This window comes from Erpetoichthys calabaricus, chromosome 12, assembly GCF_900747795.2.
Source record: "Erpetoichthys calabaricus chromosome 12, fErpCal1.3, whole genome shotgun sequence".
Classification (NCBI taxonomy): Eukaryota; Metazoa; Chordata; class Cladistia; order Polypteriformes; family Polypteridae; genus Erpetoichthys; species Erpetoichthys calabaricus.
In genome coordinates this window covers 32,995,957-33,017,812 of record NC_041405.2, presented here as the reverse complement: position 1 = coordinate 33,017,812, position 21,856 = coordinate 32,995,957, and the positions used below count along the sequence as shown (strand labels likewise).

The 21,856-nt window shown below is 37.6% G+C and overlaps 1 protein-coding gene across 7 annotated transcripts in view; it reads right to left on the bottom strand.

The window, feature by feature from the left end:
- Nucleotides 1-21,856, bottom strand: part of atf7ip (activating transcription factor 7 interacting protein) — a 180,254-nt gene that overhangs the window by 75,374 nt on the left and 83,024 nt on the right. Inside the window, exon 1 of one of the 7 annotated variants that reach the window (XM_028815371.2) lies at nt 2,882-3,001. The exons of the other annotated variants lie outside the window; for them this stretch is intronic. The gene's annotated coding sequence lies outside the window, so the exon portion shown is untranslated. Of the gene's footprint in view, nt 1-2,881; nt 3,002-21,856 lie in introns of those variants that run through there. 7 annotated transcript variants of the gene reach the window in all.

Below are 21,856 nucleotides of genomic sequence, written 5' to 3'. Positions count from 1 at the left end.
CTGAAGCCCATGATGTTTATCAAAAGTAAAAGGGACATGTTTGGTTTGAAAAACCTGATCTGAAAGCAAATAAATAAATAAATAAACAAATACAAATTTTCATTCAATCCAAGAGGATACTTTATTGTATGCAGTTGTACATAAAAAAAAAGAAAAAAAAAAGAAAAAGAAAGTCGCCTTAGGAAAGTCCCTCATTCTGCCACAACAAATTTTGTAAATGTGGGCAAAAAAAAAAGAAAAAAAAAAGCTACCAGCATCTGGTCATGACAAAAAACATTTAATGTCAAAAGATGAAAATATATACAAAATGGTAATTTACTATTCATCCTGCTCTATTCGAACTTTGAGACAGTATTTTGATGTGCAAGATTTTGATAAAATTAAAACATTTTATCAAATGTACTTCAGCAGCATCCTCACTTGAGGACGATAATTGTATTGTTTGTAGCAAGGAAATTACAGACATGTGAACAACAGAGGTTAGGTTCCACGCAGCCACATCAACGCAGTACTTCGTTCTGCTTGAGGTAAAGCAGAAAATTAAAATTTAATACCATCCTATCCCCTTAATGTTTAGTGAAGTTTTAATTTCACACTTGCTGGAATGGTCACCATCTTGGGTTTGAGGTTGGAAATCAACCAACAAGATGATCAATTCAGAAAATGGATGGCTAGTAATTAAAATGTTCTGTTGTTATGCTGTGGATTCTAAGGTTTAGTAGAATGATTATTGCTTTTGTCACATTTGTATTTTTTCAATTTATTTATTTAATGGGAAAGTGATTAAGGACTACAAACCAAGTTTAAGAGCTGATAACTTCTGTACATGTCACAAGTTATGGAATCAATGTAACTATCTAAGAATTAGTCTTCTTTGCTTTTACAAAATTGTACAACATTACCACCCCTGCAAATTAGTCTTGATTTGTACTTGTAAAATATTTTAAATAAAGGAGTTTGTATTCCCTTTTTAATTTCAAATGGTAACATTTGGGTAAAAATTGATGATGGGCCTTATTTATGAACAGCTTGGGGATTTATTATGAATTTAACATTTAGATGCATTTTTTTTAATAAAAAGATTTGTGCTGGTAAAAATGTATATATGTGTAAATACTTGTATGTATGCATATACTGTAGGTAATACCAAAAACATCCAAATAATTAAATACTCCTTTAGAGAGAGACCACTTTGTAAACTAGAAAAAATTTTACAGACCAATAATGATAAATTGCCAGAGGATGCTGTCATTTCTTGTTCATTCTAACAATATGCCCATTCCAAATGATTTCTCTCCACTCAAATTACTAAGACTATTTTGACCTTCACTTGGGTATCTGTGGTGCTCCTTTCTCAGCTTTGTTAAATATGTACCGTCCAGAATGTCTCCTGCAGTTTCTTTAACTTGGTACAATATTGTTCAAATATTAAAGCATTCTTAAAATTACTAATAAACAGTTAACATTCAAATGTAGACTGAAACGTTACTTACATAAAACACTGACTTTCAATTGCCCCTCCCACAACAACATAAAAAGATATACAGGAAGGTGGTGTCAGAATGCATGAGCATGATCTTCCTTAAATAGGCAATTCAAATCTACAGCTGTGATATGCACTTTGCTCATGCCTTCCACTGAGCCACTAGCACCCACTAAGAAAGTCTTTAAACTGAAATAAAGCAGGAAATGAAAAATAAATAAAATTCACCTTAAAAATGTTACTGGTATTCAAAAGACACTTTCCAATTTATTCAAATTTGTATAGCTCTTACATTTTTCATAAAGACACATGTTAAAGTTAAAAAAAAAAATTAATAAGAAATTTTTATTGAGCATATACTTGGAAGACAAATGTGAAAAGAATATTCTGTAGCTGCCAAAAATGCTTTGTAATCATTCATATACCCTCCCACCTATCACCACACGTAAGTGCTGTGGCTGTTTTGATACTTCCTTTGGCTTTGATGAAGGAAAAGGGTTAAGTCATCCTGAATGGAAAGCTAACAAAAAAATAACAAAAGTAAAATTAATCTTTTTACAGTAAAACAGGAAAGAGAGTATTCAATATAAAAAAGTAAAACAAAGTACAGATTAGTAGAAACCACTTAAACCAATCAGAACTTTAAGTGGCTCCTCCCAGATTAGTAGAAACCACTTAAACCAATCAGAACTTTAAGTGGCTCCTCCCACAGCAAGATAAAAACAGAAAGGTAGGAGGTGCCACGCTTCATAAGTAGGACCTTCCTTAAATGATGCTTGAATGTGTATCATGTGTGTATCTTCCACTGAGCCACCACAACCACTAAAACTGTCTTTATACTACATCAAGTAAAAATGTCTGTGAGCAAAAGTCATCATACTTTATTAAGGATATCGTTAAAAATAAGTGTGCGTGTTCAAATCTAAAGAAGTTCTATTATTTAAATGCAAGTTAGCTACCTTAGAAAAATGTGATCCCTGCTAATGACCAAACACTGAAGCATGTTCCTTTAAAAAGATATTTTATACCTGCTAACATGCTTTGAGATTGCTCATATCCACCCACTAACAACCACACTACTTCCTGGACCTGTTTAACATTTCAACAAGGGCTGTGTCAAAACACAAAGTCACCAACAGGAGGGCGCTATTGTATTTCTGAATTTGAAAAACCGATGGTCAGCAACAAAGCAAATCATAAGGCAAGTTGACCCAATTTAAAATTATGCTTTCAGAAATAAAAACAAAAGGTAGCCATCTATTTATAAAATAATAAAATGATGATAAAAAAGGTAGAAGGTGGCGGAAACTGTTTAGAAACTTTACCCATATGCGCACACACACACACACAAATTATTCAGCACATTACCTTTATATAGGACCACAACTTGAAACTTACCTCCAATCGCTGCAGGCTTGCTTTTTAAAGGATTTAATGCAGAGAAAGCATAGAGAAATTTCAGGCCTCTTTCTAAGCAGCCAGTTCTTTACTGAGCAGAGCAGGAATGCAGAAGGCCACTGTTTTCATAAGCACCTCCCCTTTTCACAACTGAAATGCTCCCTCCCTCTCCTTTGCAATCTGCCCACGCCTTCCACTTTGCGGCTGTGCACACAGTACTGCAACCACACAAACAATCGTGACATTTCAATGGTGTGTACATGTGCACAATATCACAAGACAGACTGTTTTAAGTGACAAATGTATCAGTTTAAAGAATCTCACTACAAATCATACCTGTAGGTGACTAAAGTGAGCTCTGGCCAAGATTTTAAAAACAGCATGTTTCACAGAACTCAAACATCAAATAGGAATCTGCTTAAACAAAATGACACCAATTTCATACACAGAAAGGTTATGATTATAGCAGTCTAGGGTATGAACTTCTTTTTAGCCTTAACACAACAGGAAGACACAAAGGGGAGCAAACCAGAGCCTTTTCTTTTCAGACATTTATATGTATAAACAACATGCTATTTTCAGATCTGTATGAATGACTATCTAGAAAAATGACAAATAATCCTAGGGAAGTGCATAGATCAGGGGGGAAACTTAATTTAGCCATACATATAAACAAGTAGCAACTAGTCTGGATCGTCTGATCCTCTAGTAATCTGTGCCATAACTTCACGGCTGCCTTGGCTCAGAAACTGCAGTCAGGATGTGTAGCTATGGCTACTGTGTGGGGGGATGGTGCTCCTGAAAGGGGGGGAGGGTGGAAACTGGCAAACTCACGTGGGCATGTGATATAATGAGATCTTTGTTTCACTGAGCTAAACCCCAGTGCCAGTGAAGGCCCTACCTCTCCATAATGACTTGCTCTGGCTGGGCTGGTTCGGGTCATGTTTCTATTTTGACCTGGTTTAACAGCTAGAGAGTGCAGCAATACTGGCTTTTAAGAAAACTAGTCAGACTAAGGCTGAAAAGAGAAACACAGAGAATGGCTAGAGCCTTCAGGCATTACTGACTATGCTGCTTGCATCTTGGCCCAGACTTACTATTAAGAGACCACAGTTTTGTTTTGGTTTGGTTTTGATACTTTGATGTATTGTAGTGAATACATCACTATACTCTGTTAAAATTAAGTGTAAACTGCTCATAATACTTAAATGTGCCTAAGGCATATCACTACCTAAATACATTTGAAAGGCCTTTATTTCAGTTTGTCTAATTATTAATATTATTGTTTTAAGAATAATGTGGCACTTTGTTCGAAATAACTGCCTCACTTTTAACTTTGTGAACTCAAATTATACCACTGTGAGGTCAAAGTGGTGGTTTAGGTGCTCAAAGCATATTTTTTACAGCAATAGAGGGGAAAAAAAAAGTAAACATTTTTAATGGGTACAAGATGACTGCTTTTAAAAGATAAGTTGCAAAGCTGAAATTACACCTCTGCCTTTCCATTTGAATATTACTGACTTTGCTTTAAACATTAAACTGACATTTTTCCTGTTAAAAATGTCAAAGGTTTCTTTATTTTTATAATATTTCTCAAACAAATGCAACCAAAAAGAACACAAAAAGCAAAACAAAACACAAAATAAACCCAGATCTATCAAAAATAAAAATCACAGATCAAATCACATGTAACTTCAATGTGAGTAACTGAAACTGTGAAGCACCTAAAACCTCTTTCAGCCATTTTGAAACTAGCTATAAAGCTTTACACTCTGGATTATAACACAAGTGTTCTTCAAAATGGCCTCGGCACCATGGTAACAAGATCCCATGCTGATTCACACAATCCTGCCAAGTGCTTATTTTACTATCAGAAAAATCCAACTATACGGTAGCAGACCTTGCACAATGTTTTACTCCTACTAAACACTAAACTTCCATTTTATTTCTATATACGTAAAGACTGCTAGACACACACTCAGCCACTGAACCCTGATGCCAAAACTTAAATCCATATCCTTCCATGAACAGTTCCCCTAATGAAAAGAAACTAAAAATATGGTCAAAAACAGAAAAATGCTATATTTACTACAGTGAAATAAATGTGCACTGAAATGCTGATTACACCCTTTGAAACAAAGCCCTGTGGGGCCTCACAGCAGTCCTCTGGGTGAAAGCCAGCTTTGAATACTGAGAACCTAATAAAATACTCAGAAATGTTAGTACTGTATGTATTAAGGTTGTTTTTAAGCAATCCTGATTTTTTTCCTCTCACATTTAAAAGGGACATTATCAAACAAAGTGTACGTGAACAATTTAAACCCTTGCTTTCGTAAACAGGAACTACTATTTTTCTTAATGCCACACAAGTCGTGCTTACAGAAAACTCTGCCAACAAAATTATTTTAAATAAGATGACTTTAAAATCTGTTTTAAAACTTTACTATAGCAAATTTATCATGCAAATAAAGAATTATTGTAAAACTTAGTTTTATTTTTGTGATTGTTAGAAAAATATAGATCAGTCAATATGAATACACGACCAAAATTAAATACGAATGTCTGCAGCCTCCGGATGATGTCATTATATATAGGTTTAAGAGGATAGCTTGAAAACTGGTTGTATTAGAAATACCTTTAAAAACAGCTGCTATTTAATTCAAATTATGATCAAAACAGTAAATTTATTCTTATAATGTACATAAACAAACAATCATACACACATACACAAATAGGTACATATACACAATCGCATGTCAACTATGAAGCTGCCAGTTTAATCCCCTCTTCTAAGTCTATGGAAGACCAGGAGTAATTCACATAAATCTGCAAGTGCATCAAAAGCTGAAAAGTTTAACTCTTACCCTAAATATCTGACGTGTCATTGTGGATAAAATGGGTAAACTTATTTTTTCCATTCACTATTCAACATTAAAATCCTTGTGTTTTCTAATGGCAGAATAGAAATGTTTATATTAAAAAAAAGGGCATAAATGCTTATAGAATGGATGATCTTTTCGAAAAATTGTGAAATAAGAACACAACTGCAGTTACAAAGACCATGCATATGAGCAGTAGAAATATTTCAAATAGGCAACATAACGTTTACACATATTTGAGATCAACAATAGTTTAACTCTTAAAGGCTCTTGTGGTCTAGACAACGTGTTATTGAAAAAATAATCATACATGTGTTAATTTCATAAAAAGGTCTTTTTAAAGTTCATTATTAAAGTTTTTAAAAATAAATAAAATTACAGGTACAAAAGGGAAAAAATGAAGGTATATCAAAAGAGAAAAAAAAAACAAAATTTTAAGAATAAGCAAACATATCTAAGTCATTAACTACTGCAAGTTTCAAACAATGTATTATTTTTTTTTTTATCTGGTTATAGCATCAGGTTGATCAAATGATCTGTTGTGACACATCATACTGCTTGAATAATACGCTCATTCACAAGGCATTGTTGTTCGGATATGGTAGTTTTGATTTATGTGAAAACGTTTTAAAACTAGAAGCAGCCTACCGGTAATTAAACATAACATTTTTTATTAAATGAGATTCCAGATTCAGGTTGCAGTATTCAATACTATCAGTCATAATACAGGAATGTAAAGATTCATAGTTTCAGCAAAAGTATGGATGCATCTCATGCTGCAGTGCTTTCGTCTTTTCCAAAAATGTGTCTTGACAACAAGGGAAAAACCTTGTTGTCATGGATTCACATCAATCTGTCTCTCTGCGTATGCACTGCAGTGGCATGCAATTACAAAAAAAGAACTCTGTGAGGAATACACATTAATCATAAACAGGAAATGCCTTTTTATGAATCATTTAAAAGGGCTCAGTAAAACTAAACCTCCATTACAGATGAGAAAGCAGAGGGCAAACTATTTTGTACAATAGATGTTAACACTCTGAAATGCTAGATATTATCAAAAAAAATTTTGGGAGACTTAATCGTGTTTTAGGAATATTAAGATTTTATTAAATCAGGTATAGAAAATCAGTCACTCCTCATTGTACAACCAGAAAACTGTTCTATGAATTCAATTTTATTTTTAAATGTTAACACATAAACATATACCTGTTACATGCATATATTCCAAATGCAGAAGGCAAGATAGGCCATCTGAGAATTTTTCAATAAAGTCCATAGAGAAATTGTTATAGCTGGAAAATGATACAACGAACCACATGAATCAGTACCCTCTAGACACTGCAGACAGAATCCCTTAATGAATGATACATTGTCTACAAAAAGACCAGATTTGTCACTGAAGACATTAAGAACAGTCTACAGATGGCACATACTTCAAACTACATTTAGCTAGACTTTAACATTTGTTTATCCTTGCTTACTTATTCTCCAACAAATTATACCTTTAACATTTTAAATAGTTATTTCAGTCAAAAGAAACGTGTAACAATCATTTGCAATGTCACAAAATAAACATATTGCTAAAAAGGAAAAACAACAAAAAAATCAAATATAGCTTTGGAGTACAAGCTTTACCTTTAAAAATAATGGCTCTTCAAAAGTAACACAATATTTGTTTTATGTCATACTATGTTACATATGCGGTTGGTTCAAGTTACAAGCTAGCCAGTTTCTTCCTGAAACCAAAGGCCCAAGAAAATAATCCAGAAAGGTCAGGGAACCTGGATAGTTTTATAAATTATATACTGCAATCATATACTGTACTGCAATTATACTGAAATTTGTGCATTTTCCTGTGGGATTAATAAAGTATCTATCTATCATTGTTAACAATTAAAACTGCAGTGTTTCAATGATTAGATTCCATTCTCAATTAAGCACAATGTACATGTTCAAACTTGACCAATACATGTAGCAGTCCAGTTAATTTAAGTAAAGCACTTCATGCTGTTTTTCTCTCTCTTGGCGTGTTTTTTCTGAGCTGCACTACAACTGGATTTACCAATGAAAACAAATTGACCACGTTATCTGAACAAAAAGAATTTACACATTCTTCTACATTTTAGTTCTTCAATGCAGTTTATATTATGCTATAAATGTTATGTTTCTGATAAACTGAAAAGAGAAAGTGGCACACTTAAAAGTAGCCTGCATTATTTCCCTATGATAAAAGAAGGTAGTGCCCTTCAACTTTATGACAATGTCAAGATAAATTACAAACTAATCTAACAAGACAGCATTCACTAGCAAGTACAAATAACATTTTTAAATGGGTGTGGATTCTAAACAGGTCAGTCCCAAAGAACTGCTTGTATTGTGTTTTGATTTGATAAAAGTGAGCTCATGAAAGGTATTTTCCAAAAATGAAAAAAATAAATAAAATTCAGAAAAAAATGCTCCTGCAAGACAGTGTTAATATTAACATTTTACTTTACTTTTTCTTAGTTTCTATTCATTGCTAATTACATGATAATACGAACATTTAGCATTACAATTAACTACACAGGAAATGTTACTTAACAAAGTGGAACATTCCATTAATAATAGCTCTATAAAACTAAATGCGAGCCAGCTACAACACAATAAATATCACAAGAGCCATGATCATCAGATGTGGAGCTTGAAGAATAATGAACAATAATGGATTGAATTTGCATAAGGCTAGGTTCAATAACAATAATAACATTTATTTATAAAGAACATTTTCATACAAACAATGTAGCTCAAAGTGCTTTACAAGATGAAATAAAAAGGAAGTTAATATTTAAAGCATAAACAAACAAGATTAGGCGATAATAATACACATTATGTAACAAAGAGAAAGGTAACGTCAGACGACCCAGGTGGGGAACAGAAAAACCAAACACTCCAGTTAGGCCAAGGACAACATAGAGTGACTCAGCAGAAACTAGGAAGTTTTATAAGATATTGTATTTAAATAACAAGAATCTGTAAAGAAAAATGGTTATGGGGGGTGGAGAGTGGGAGATTTGGCTACATAGTTTGTTCAAACAATCTCATATACATGGAGGAAACCTAACTGTGGTATCTTTAGGACTATGTTTACAAAATTATTGCAACAAACTTTAATTGTGTGCTTGTTAAAAACATAAAAAGGACAATTCTACCAAATCTAAGCAGACTGAATTTTATAATGATTTAATTTTGTGGCAAAGCAACGGTGCTACTCTATTTCAACTACTCTAAAACTATTGTAAGTCTGACTCGGTATTAAATGCCTAGCAGTTTTATTGAACTTTTATTGTACTCAAGTAAATAAATGTTTCTTAAGCATACAGCCATTTTATTGATTGCCTACTAAAAAAAATCAAGGCTGTGTAATGTGAACTTAAGAGAAGAGGGAAGAAAAAAATACTAATGGTGTCTATGAGTACAAAAGTGTGAATACATTTATTTAAACTATGATATTAATTCAGATGGAAGGCTGAAGATAGAGAGCGCCAAGTAGTTCTTGTAATGGTAATGCAGCATGAAAATCTAGCAGAACTCCACATAAGCAGATGGCGCAAATGCTGTACAAAAGGCAGTATGCTAAGTAAAAGATAATAAATGCTAATATGAACACACTTGTCAGCAAAATGTTTACAAAATTCAGAAATCTGAATCTGAAGGACATCTTTGTCCTTTATGCACTAACTATACTGGGGTTTAATACTACCTATTACATTCATCCTCCACCTCCTCCTACTACTGCATTAGACAGCAACAACACTTAAAATAAAAAAACAAACAAAAGTTGCTGAGTATCATGCAAGTAAATTAAATGACTGAGATAACCCAATAGTTTCTCACTTAATGATCTTTACATTTCCACTACTTTTTTTTTTTTAATAACACAAAGTAAATTTTATTACTCTTATCCTATAATCATAATTCCTACTGTGTCATCCTGATTGGACTTACTAATTTTTAAGAAACATCAGTAGTGAATTGCAAAGCATCATCCTACTGTACTTGCTTTATACCTGTATTATCCAGAAAGATATATATGTATTAGAAAGATGAATCAAACCAACTCACATTGTGTACTTTTTTGATATCTTAATGTGGTGCATTATGTCACTACAAAATTTATCATATATGAAAATACTAGCTGTGTTAATTTTTACAATGGGCCTCACTTATAATACGGTCAGTTAATTGGAAGAATCAGAAATACTATAACAATCATTTCTGTATACAGTATTGGTAGGGTTTTTATCAAAGGCTAATATTACGGTCTGGAAGAGTAGTGTTATATTTAAGGCCTTGCATCTAGGACTTCAAACCCTGAAGTTGTGGGACATTTTGGGTTTAAATCATAAATCTTACACTGTATGAGCAAGTCACTTCACTTGCCTGAACTGCAACTGGAAAAACAAAAAAATGTAACCAACTGTATCTGAAATAGATAGATAGATAGATGAACTTTATTAAACACAAGAGGAAATTCACATACTCCAGCAGCAGCATACTGATACAAAAAACAATATTAAAGATTGATAACAATGTCGGTAAAAGCAGACAATAACTTTGTATAATGTTAACATTTACCCCCCCGGGTGGAATTGAAGAGTCGCATAGTTTAGGGGAGGAACGATCTTCTCAGTCTGTCAGTGGAGCAGGACAGTGACAGCAGTCTGTCGCTGAAGCTGCTCCTCTGTCTGGAGATGACACTGTTTAGTGGATGCAGTGGATTCTCCATAATTGATAGGAGCCTGCTGAGCGCCTGTCACTCTGCCACAGATGTCAAGCTGTCCAGCTCCATGCCAACAATAGAGGCTGCCTTCCTCACCAGTTTGTTCAGGTGTGAGGCGTCCTTCTTAATGCTGCCTCCCCAGCACACCACCGCGTAGAAGAGGTCGCTCGCCACAACCGTCTGATAGAACATCTGCAGCATCTTATTGCAGATGTTGAAGGACGCCAACCTTCTAAGGAAGTATAACCGGCTCTGTCCTTTCTTACACAGAGCATCAGTATTGGCAGTCCAGTCTAATTTATCATCCAGCTGCACTCCTAGGTATTTATAGGTCTGCATCATCTGCACACAGTCACCTCTGATGATCACGGGGTCCATGAGGGGTCTGGGCCTCCTAAAATCCTCCACCAGCTCCTTGGTTTTGCTGGTGTTCAGGTGTAGGTGGTTTGAGTCGCACCATTTAACAAAGTCCTTGATTAAGTTCCTATACTCCTCCTCCTGCCCACTCCTGATGCAGCCCACGATAGCAGTGTTGTCAGCGAACTTTTGCACGTGGCAGGACTCCGAGTTGTATTGGAAGTCCGATGTATATAGGCTGAACAGGACCGGAGAAAGTACAGTCCCCTGAGACGCTCCTGTGTTGCTGACCACAATGTCAGACGTGCAGTTCCCAAGACACACATACTGAGGTCTGTCTTTAAGATAGTCCACGATCCATGCCACCAGGTATGAATCTACTCCCATCTCTGTCAGCTTGTCCCTAAGGAGCAGAGTTTGGATTGTGTTGAAGGCGCTAGAGAAGTCTAGAAACATAATTCTTACAGCACCACTGCCTCTGTCCAAGTGGGAGAGGGATCGGTGTAGCATATAGATGATGGCATCCTCCGCTCCCACCTTCTCCTGATATGCAAACTGCAGAGGGTCGTGGGCGTGTTGAACCTGTGGCCTCAGGTAGTGAAGCAGCAGCCTCTCCATGGTCTTCATCACATGTGATGTCAGAGCAACAGGCCGGAAGTCATTCAGCTCACTAGGACGTGATACCTTTGGGACTGGGGTGATGCAAGATGTTTTCCAAAGCCTCGGGACTCTCCCCTGTTCCAGGCTCAGGTTGAAGATGCGCTGTAGAGGACCCCCCAGCTCCGATGCACAGACCTTTAGCAGTCGCGGTGATACTCCATCTGGACCCGCTGCTTTGCTGGTACGAAGTCTCCTCAGCTCTCTGCTCACCTGGGCTGTTATAATTGTGGGTGGGGATGTCTCTTCTATGCTGGTATCAGCAGAAGGATGTGTGGAGGGTGCAATACTCCGAGGTGAGAGTGGGTTAGGGTGGTTAAACCTGTTAAAGTTGTTCATTTGGTTTGCTCTCTTCACGTCTCTCTCGATGGTGGCACCCCGCTTCGAGCTGCAGCCAGTGATTATCTTCATCCCATCCCACACTTCCTTCATGCTGTTATTCTGCAACTTCTGCTCCAGCTTTCTCCTGTACTGTTCCTTCACCACCCTGCGCTGGACTTGGAGTTCCTTCTGCACGCGCTTGAGCTCATGCTGATCACTGCCTTTAAAAGCCCTTTTCTTCTGGTTCAAAAGGCCCTTGATGTCACTTGTAATCCATGGCTTGTTGTTAGCATAGCAGCGTACAGTTCTTACTGGAACTACAATGTCCATACAGAAGTTGATGTAGTCAGTAGTGCAGTCAACAACCTCCTCAATGTTCTCACTATGTGATCCCTGCAGGATATCCCAGTCTGTAGTTCCAAAGCATTCTCTCAGAGCCTTCTCTGCCTCAGGGGACCAATTCCTGAATGACCATGTGGTTGTAGGTAGGACCCTCACTCTTGGTTTGTAGTGACACTGAAGCAGAACCAGGTTATGATCTGCTTTCCCAAGCGCAGGCAGCGGGGTGGCGCTGTATGCATCTTTAACGTTTGCATACAGTAGGTCAATAGTCTTATTTCCCTGGGTGTTACAGTCCACATACTGGGAGAAGGCAGGTAATGTTTTGTCCAGCGTCACATGATTAAAGTCTCCAGCGATTAGCACAAGCGCCTCAGGGTGCTGCGTTTGTAACTTAGCAACAGCAGAATGAAAACAGAACAGAAATGAGAACAGCAACAGAAATGAGGTAACTGGAGCGGTTTTACTGTTAAGCAGGCTATACACAACTGCCCCATCAGTAAAACATTCATGCATTAAATCAATCCCTGCTTTTCCTAATGACTTAAATTATGTTTTGCAATGACCATCAACAAAAGCCAACAAGAAACTGCATTCTTTTGAATGGAGACAGTAATCAAGAGAAATAATGTTAAATTTGTGTGTATATTATTAGATGTTTATGATTTTCATTTGTTTACACTGTTTACTCAACTACAGTATTTTCTTTCAGTTACATGTATTCCCGATTTAAAGTCCACATATGTGAATGTATATGCAAAGCAGTGTTTTAAGTGGATATACATAAGAACTGGTACCCTATGTGCTACACTGATGTATTAATGTGAAGAGCAAGGAACAGTATTTTTCCATTAGAAATTCAAGTGCCACTATCTAAGATAAACACTTCTCCATTGGACCAAGTGCAGGGCTCTCCCTTAATGTTTTAAGCAGAGTGATCGAAGAGCAGGGGTGGGATGGAGGTCAGTTTTTAGTCCTGTAACTGGGGGCTGGAGGTTGATAAAGCAGAACAGGTAACCAAGATGAGAACCAGTATGCATTAATGAGTGACAGTTGTCAACAGCAAATAAAACTTGTTAACCCTTATACTGTACATTTCTTGAGTTTCATTGACCTTTCTCTTTCCAATTCACAGCATGATCATGTTTCTTTTTTTTCCTGCACAGGACACTGCCTGAGGTAAGTTGTCAATCAACTGGTTAGTGGTGCTATTTGCATGACCACCTTTGAGGGGGTTACCCCAAAGAACTGATATAGCAAAATGTTCTCTCTTAGCAGAGATCTACTGGCCAAAATGTGCTATCTTGCCAGATCTCAGCTATACCGCTAAACAGGAAATAGTATTTTTGTTGATGAGTGAATGAATGAGTCAATTATTGAATTAATATATATATATATATATTATATATATACTAGGGGGCCTTGCCCCCTGCTCGCAAACCCCCTGGCCAGCTCTCCGCGCTAGCCTCTTTGCGGTTCTGCCGCTCATGTATGGGGATGTGGATGCACAATTTAAATAGATTTTAATTTTCATGTGAAGTGTTACATTTGTATCCATGCAACGTATAACTGCCCGTGATTGAATTTCGTTTCTATTTAATAGAACGAAACGACTGCTCGGCTCAGATTTGTTAATGGTCTTTCAAAAGCTATTCCAATGGGAAACTGCTAACGTTTTAATATGAATGGCATATCAAGATCTCATTTGGTTGCCTGTTGCCTAATGTTATTTGCGGAAGATGTACTACATTACTTGGATACATCCTTCTTTCTACAGTAATGTGTGTGGTGGAAGACAGGACGGTGTTAACGGTTGTAGATATTCTTCGTGATACTGTAAGTTGTTGTTTTCATCTTTTGCACGATCACTACCAACTGTTTCAGCATAGTCTATTGATATACATTTAACCATTTTGCAGTGTAACCGATCAACATTTTTGGCATAAATTCGTTTGACTTCCTCGTTTCTAGGTGCTAGGATTGCCCGTGTACTCATTATTTCTGTTAATGACCCTTTGTGATGAAATTCTTCAATAAGATTTGGTCATAATAAGTGTTCTTTAATTGGGAACTTAAAGTGAGGAAAACATTAAAATTTATAAGAGCGGAGAGTGCAGGAAGTGTGTCTGACAAAAGCATTCACAAGACAGAGGCGAGAGTACCGTGGTCTTGTTTGAAACTTTTAAAAATATCATGGCAATATTCTCATCTCGCAGAACTTGAAAAAATCTTTTCCAAAAAGTCTTGTCTCCTAAAAAGTCTTTGCGTATCTGCTGCTTGTGTTGTGAAGTTGGGGGGGTGCGGGGGAGGGGCTTGAATGCACACTAAGGAGATGCGGTCAGATCAGTTGCTGGCTTGCTGTTGCTGCTGCCGAGCTGCATGTTCTGTTTGTTGCGCGTCGATCATTTAAAAGCTTGTACAGCAGCTGTCCTTTTGTCTCACTGCCTTGTCTCACGTTTAACTGTCTCCGAGGAAATCACGTATTGTCTCCTTTCAAGCCTTCCAAGATACAGTTAGGTCCATAAATATTTGGACAGAGACAACTTTTTTCTAATTTTGGTTCTGTACATTACCACAATGAATTTTAACCCCTTAACCGCCCTCTGCCGGATATATCCAGCATCGTTGCGCTATTGCTAACGCCTTACTGCCGGAATTATCCGGCACATTTGCCTGTGGTTATATGAATGCCTGGCGCGTAGTATAACTGACAGTTTGGCGTGGGTATTATTACTACGTTGTATTTCGACAACTCTGCGGTTGCATTGGCCGCTCACGTGACGTGATTCGACAGTGAAAGCTGTGAATATGGCGAAACGTAAACTGACTTCAAGTGAGGTTTTGCAGGCGATTTTGGACAATAATTCTGATCATGATTGTAGCAGTTCTGAAGAAGATTTTAGCGACAATGATGATCAGCAACATGCGCTGCATGATAGATACTGTGAATGACGACGCATCAGATGAAGGCGATGAGTGGGTGTATCCCCAGCATCTCAACGGGACTGCTGCCCGTTATCTGAGCCAGATAAGAAAGATCCAAACCGTGACTGCTTGTTCAAGCTACGTCCTTTGATTGACCATTTATTTGAAACATTTCAGCAGGTAAATACTGCTTGAATAAATGTAAAGTAAAAAAAATGAAAATTGTTCAGATTTCTCCTGGCATGGGGAATATTTAGGGAGTTGGCGGTTAAAGGGTTAAATAAAACAACTCGGATGCAGTTGAAGTGCAGACTTTCAACTTTAATTCAGTGGGGTGAACAAAACGATTGCATAAAAATGTGTGGCAACTAATGCATTTTTTTAAAACAATCCATTCAATTCAGGGGATCAAAAGTAATTGCACAAATTAAATAACTGGAAATAAAATGTTAATTTCTAATGCTTGGTTGAAAACCCTTTGCTAACAATGACAGCCTGAAGTCTTGAACTCCTGGACATCACCAGATGCTGGGTTTCCTCCTTTTTAATGCTCTGCCAGGCCTTTACTGCAGCGGCTTTTAGTTGCTGTTTGTTTGTGGGCCTTTCTGTCCAAAGTTTAGTCTTCAACAAGTGAAATACATGCTCAATTGGGTTAAGATCAGAATTTTCCACTAGTTTGCTTTAATAAACTCCTGGGTTGCTTTGGGTGTATGTTTTGGGTCATTGTCCATCTGTATCATGAAACGCCGCCCAATCAATTTAACTGCATTTAGCTGGATTTGAGCAGACAGTAGGTCTCTGAAAATCTCAGAATTCATTTGGCTGCTTCTATTCTGTGTCACATCATCAATAAACACTAGTGTCCCAGTGCCACTGGTAGCCATGCACGCCCAAACCATCACACTGCCTCCACCGTGTTTTACAGATGATGTGGTATGCTTTGGATAATGAGCTGTTCCACGCCTTCTCCATACTTTTTTCTTGCCATCATTCTGGTAGAGGTTGATCTTGGTTTCATCTGTCCAAAGAATGTTTTTCCAGAACTGTGCTGGCTTTTTTAGATGTTCTTTAGCAAAGTCCAATCTAGCCTTTCTCTTCTTGAGACTTATGAGTGGCTTGCATCTTGCAGTGCACCCTCTGTATTTACTTTCATGCAGTCTTCTCTTTATGGTAGACTTGGATATCGATACACCTACCCCCTGGAGAGTGTTGTTCACTTGGTTGGCTGTTGTGAAGGGGTGTCTCTTCACCATGGAAATGATTCTGCGATCATCCACCGTCGTCTTTCGTGGACGTCCAGGTCTTTTTGAGTTGCGGAGTTCACCAGTGCTTGCTTTCTTTCTCAGGATGTACCAAACTGTAGATTTTGCCACTTGTAATATTGTAACAATTTCTCGGAGGGGTTTTTTCTGTTTTCGCAGCTTAAGGATGGCTTCTTTCACCTGCATGGAGAGCTCCTTTGACCGCATGTTGTCTGTTCACAGCAAAATTTTCCACATGCAAGCACCACACCTCAAATCAACTCCAGGCCTTTTATCTGCTTAACTGATAATGATATAACGACGGACTGCCCACACCTGCCCATGAAATAGCCTTTGAGTCAATTGTCCAATTACTTCTGAGCCCCTGAAATGGAGGGATTGTGTTAAAAAAATGCTTTAGTTGCCTGACATTTTTATGCAATCGTTTTGTTCACCCCACTGAAATAAAGCTGAAAGTCTGCACTTAACTGCATCTGAGTTGTTTCATTTAAAATTCATTGTGGTAATGTACAGAACCAAAATTAGAAAAAATGTTGTGTCTGTCCAAATATTTATGGACCTAACTGTATATATTTTTTAATGAGATATATATCTATCTATTATATACCATTCGTACATATATATACACATACAAATATATACACATTGTGTATATTATATATATATATATCACACACACACACACACACACACACTCTCTCTCTGAATGATTACAAATACAATGTCTATTAAGACAACACTGCAACTGGTGCCATTTATTTGAACTTGCTACAGGAAACCATCATGCCATGCATTCGAGAGGGGTTTGGGGCTGAGGTCCAGTTTCATTTCCAGCATGCACCATCAATGATGTGAGGACCTATCTTGATGAAAATGTGCCAAACAAGTGATTCGGGGGAAGAGGTAGCCTTCGCGTTCACCAGACCTCATGGCAATGAGCTACATCCCCATGGGGTTATGTCAAAGACAAGGTTTATCTCACAAAACCCCAACAGTTGATGAAATGAAAATAGACAATAAAAGAGGACATAGCCAAATACCAAATGAAAAGATCTGTAATCTTTGCAAGTCCATTGGTCTGCATTATGAGAAGTGCCTGGACCAGAGCAGCCAATAGTTTGAACACTTGTGATAACTGATTCTAAATGTGTCTTCTTTAATCTACATACATATATAAAAGGCAAAGCCCTCACTGACTCGTCACTAATTCTCTCATTTTCCATATAGGTGGGAAGCTGAAATTTCGCGTGCTCATTCCTTGCAATGTACTTACAAAAGTTAGGTATGTATCATGTCATGTTGCAACACCCATGTGGGGGGGAACAGGTGTACCCCCTAAACTGTATATATAGAATTTTTTATTCTATATTTCTGCGACTTCCAATATACGTAGGAAGCCTAAATTTCCCATGCCCATCCTTTACACTGTACTTACAAACGTTAAGTATGTTTCATTTCGTGCCGTGCCCTGTAAAAATTTTTCGAAAATAACTTCTTTTTGGCGGTTTCATTCCTTATTTCCATTAACAGACAATTTATTTCATGGCAGAGACGCACAAGGGCCGCTCCCGGTCCCCATTCCTTTTTCCGCACGGCTGCTGTCCGTCCAAATACCTATAAAGATTAACGACATCCTGCGGTCATGTGCCTCCTCACTCTGTCCCTTGCTTTCCTCAGCTGTTCGTCATGCTCACTGCTCCCTTCTTTACTCCAGCTCTTCCCGTTATTGTTGGCCTTGCTTCACGTCTTCCTGCCTTTTCATTTATTTCACTGCTTCAAGGCTGACATTGTTGGGTTTCCTTACTTCATGTTTCCCCTCCTTGTGACTGTTGCCTTTTCTTTTACTCCACTGCTTCAATGCTGTCATTGTGTGGCTTCCTCACTTGCTCACGTACTTCTTCCTGGTGCAGACTTCTGCTTTTTAATCCCTGCTCCACCGCTTCTCACCTTTCTTTGTACTTTCTTTCTCAACGGGTGCAAGTTTACCCTGAATAACATGTCTATTCCGGTTATCATCGTCGATCACAATTTCACCAACCCGTACCCAGTGGTTTCTATGCCCCGAGATAGTTCCTGCCTCTTTCATTCTTTCCCTTACTTATTTCCTGGCTTAGCCATGATATTCGCAGAAACATTGCGTTTTATGTACTGAATGACTGGGACAGGTTCAAGGTGTGGACTGATGACAGTACAGGAGACAATTATACTACACAGGACCACTGTAATGCTTAAACTCTCAACCTATAATTCTGGTTGTGAACGGATAGCTGCCGCAGAATTGTTTTGTTGTTGCTTTCAACTGTATAGAAACTGGGAAATATTTTACATCTGTGGACAACCGGGAATGCCCGTTAAACATCTTAGATTCACGGGTAGCGATTTGGGTAGTGGACACTTCAATGCTTATGAATGTTTCAACTCTGACAACGTGGACACAAAGTTATCAATGAAACCTGTTGTATCTTTACAACGATTGACAAACGCAGAATGTAACTTGAACACAACACGTCCCCCAAATATGAACCTGATTGAAAGAAATAATGATAATCAAATCCTTGATGACAGCAACATTCATAACAGTGACAAAACAATTACATTGACAATCACTTATTTTACAATCACGTTATTTTTAGAATGTTTCCTTTTATTTTTCCAAAACTTCTTTAACACACTACTTCTCTGCTGCGAAGCGTCGTCATTTTGCTAGTTTGAATTATAAAACTCAGATATACAGTACCTTACCAAAACTTTTATTTATAATCATGTAAAGTATGTACACAACATATATATTATATATATATATATATATATATATATATATATATATATATATATATATATATATATTATACATACATACATACAAGTGGATTTCACTTTCACTGAACAACAAATCTTTTAATTCTCGCAGATAGTCCTCTTCATTGGGAAGAAACACTACTTTTCCCTGATGGCAACACACACGAATAAAGCTGAACAAGAACTACATACTTCTGTCATATCACCTATGTCTATAAATTGTATCTCTTTTCGCAGTTCCGTTACTTCACTGAGCTACTATGACACTCTTTGCAAATCAATATATTAAGATGTGTGGGGCCTTGGAGTATCCAGCACATTTATTTTAATGTTTCCAATCAAAGAGCAGGGTGGGGGGTTCCCCCATGACAAATCAGCCTAGATGCAGGTGTAGGGGTGGGAGTTGTGATTGCACTAATGAACGACTGCTTTAACGTGTGATTCAAAATGTAATTAAGAGAAGCTTCTCTGCTTGCAAAGCAGCAGTATTCAAGGTTACTTATCCCAAGACTAAAGTGCATTGAGAAATGTAAACAACCTTCCATCAAGATGTAACATTAATATAGTGGTATCAATGACAAACCTGGACTTTCTTTGTTCACTTATGGGTTTTCACAGGACAGCTGCTATTGGGGCACACCATTCCTGTATACAGGCAGACAGGAAAATTGTTAAAGAGATACAGGAGCATATTAACCTCCTTAGTGTTAGACCCAAGCCTCACTCGGGCTGTAAAAACAGTGCTACAAGTGTTAGTCCCATGTGCCACTTGGGCAACAGTATGGATGCCTCTCTCATAAGACCTGAGGTTTATTCTGGCTATAAAACTGCCAATGGTGTTGGTGCAAAGCATTACTCGGGCAATTGTATAGGCATGTCTTGCTTAAGTGTCAGGCCTGAGCATTACCTGGGCAACGGTGTAGACGCTCTCTTCTCCTAGCCTCATAAATGGCATCTCATAAGAAACGCCTCTCATCAGCAGTGATGACAAAGTGAATCTGTTTTCAGTGACAATGAAACAGTCAGTGAAACCAAAACTGATTCCAGAGAATCCTGTATGTGACACTTGTATATGTGATTTCTATGTTATTATCATTATTATTATTAGTAGTAGTATCATCATTATACTTTCTACACTTCTGACTTTGTACAACAGAAAGATGAGGTTTAATAAAAATGTAATTTTTCAAGCCAAAAAATGCAATGCTTTCACATGTGTTTTTGAGAAAAAAATGTAATGCTAAGGAGGTTATTTTATTTTTTTACCTTCCATGCCCTTCACTCGAATAGAGTTATTTATCTTTCTTTAATGATCACCATTTCCATAAGCTCCTGTAATAACCTAGCTTACAGGTTAGTAAAGGTTGACAGGTTTGAGTGGCTTACTTAGAACTACAGGTAAAAAGTGCTAAAATTCATGAGTTAATAACACAGTGCAAATTTATTTTGGTTTTTATAGCAATTCTAAGTCTCCATCCACTTTATCATTTTAATGATTATTTCTATTTTTCCATTTCTAAAAATGGCACTATTTAAAAAACACATACATGCGTACACACACAAAACACCCATCTAGTTCATATTTCTTTACGTCTTGCATGAATTATCAATTTAGTTTATTTATTTTTTTTTAAATAGAACTAGAAATAGTATTTCTAACCTAATTACTTTACACAGTTCAGAGTTATACACAAAAATTATGGTAACACTTAATCATCACAGTCTAACACCAAGCCAATTAAGTTTCAGGTATATCAATCTGTCCAGTTTGGAAGCATAATCAATTGTCAATCATCTTCACCTGCTTTGGTGCTAAAGAAAGTGACAGCAGGTGCACTGGAGAGGCAAGACAGCCCCAGAAAGGGAATGGTTTTGCAGGTTGTGTCCATAGACAATTATTCTCTCCTTTTCCTTCTTGTCTGATTTGTCTCTAATTTTGCTAGTGTCCTTGTTACTATTGGTAGCATTAGGCGGTACCCGCAGCCAATTCAGACTGCACATTTAGTCCAGCTCCTCCAGGATGGTACATTATCCATATGTGCCATCGCAAGAAGGTTTGTAGTGTCTTCCAGCACAGTCTCAAGAGCATGGAGGAGATACCAGGAGACACACTGTTACTTGAGGAGTACTGGACAGGGCCATAGAAGGGCATCAAGCCAGCAGCAGGACCGGTATGTGCGCCCCTTTGTACAAAGAGGAATGGGAGGAGCACTGTCAGAGCCCTACAAAATGACATTCAGTTGCTTACTGGTGTGCATGTTTCTGACCAAACTGTCAGAAACACACTCCATGAGAAACATCCTCTAGTGGGACCTGTGATCACACCCATTAGTATGCAGCTCAATTGGCATTCTCCAGAGAATACACAATTAGCAGCTCTGCCATTCGTGCCCCGTTCTCTTCTCAGATGAGAGAGGGTTCACACTGAGCACACTTGACAGATGTGAAAAAGTCTGGTGACGCAACGGTGAACATTATGCAGCCTGAATCATCATCCATCATAGACCTCTACGTGCTAGGCAACGGTACCCTGACTGCTGTTAGGTACCGGGATGAAATCCTCAGAGCCAGTCAGACCTTACGCTGATGAAATTGACCCTGGGCTCATCATGGTGCAGGACAATGCCTGGCCTAATGTGGCCAGAGTGTTTAGGCAGTTCCTGGATGATGAAGG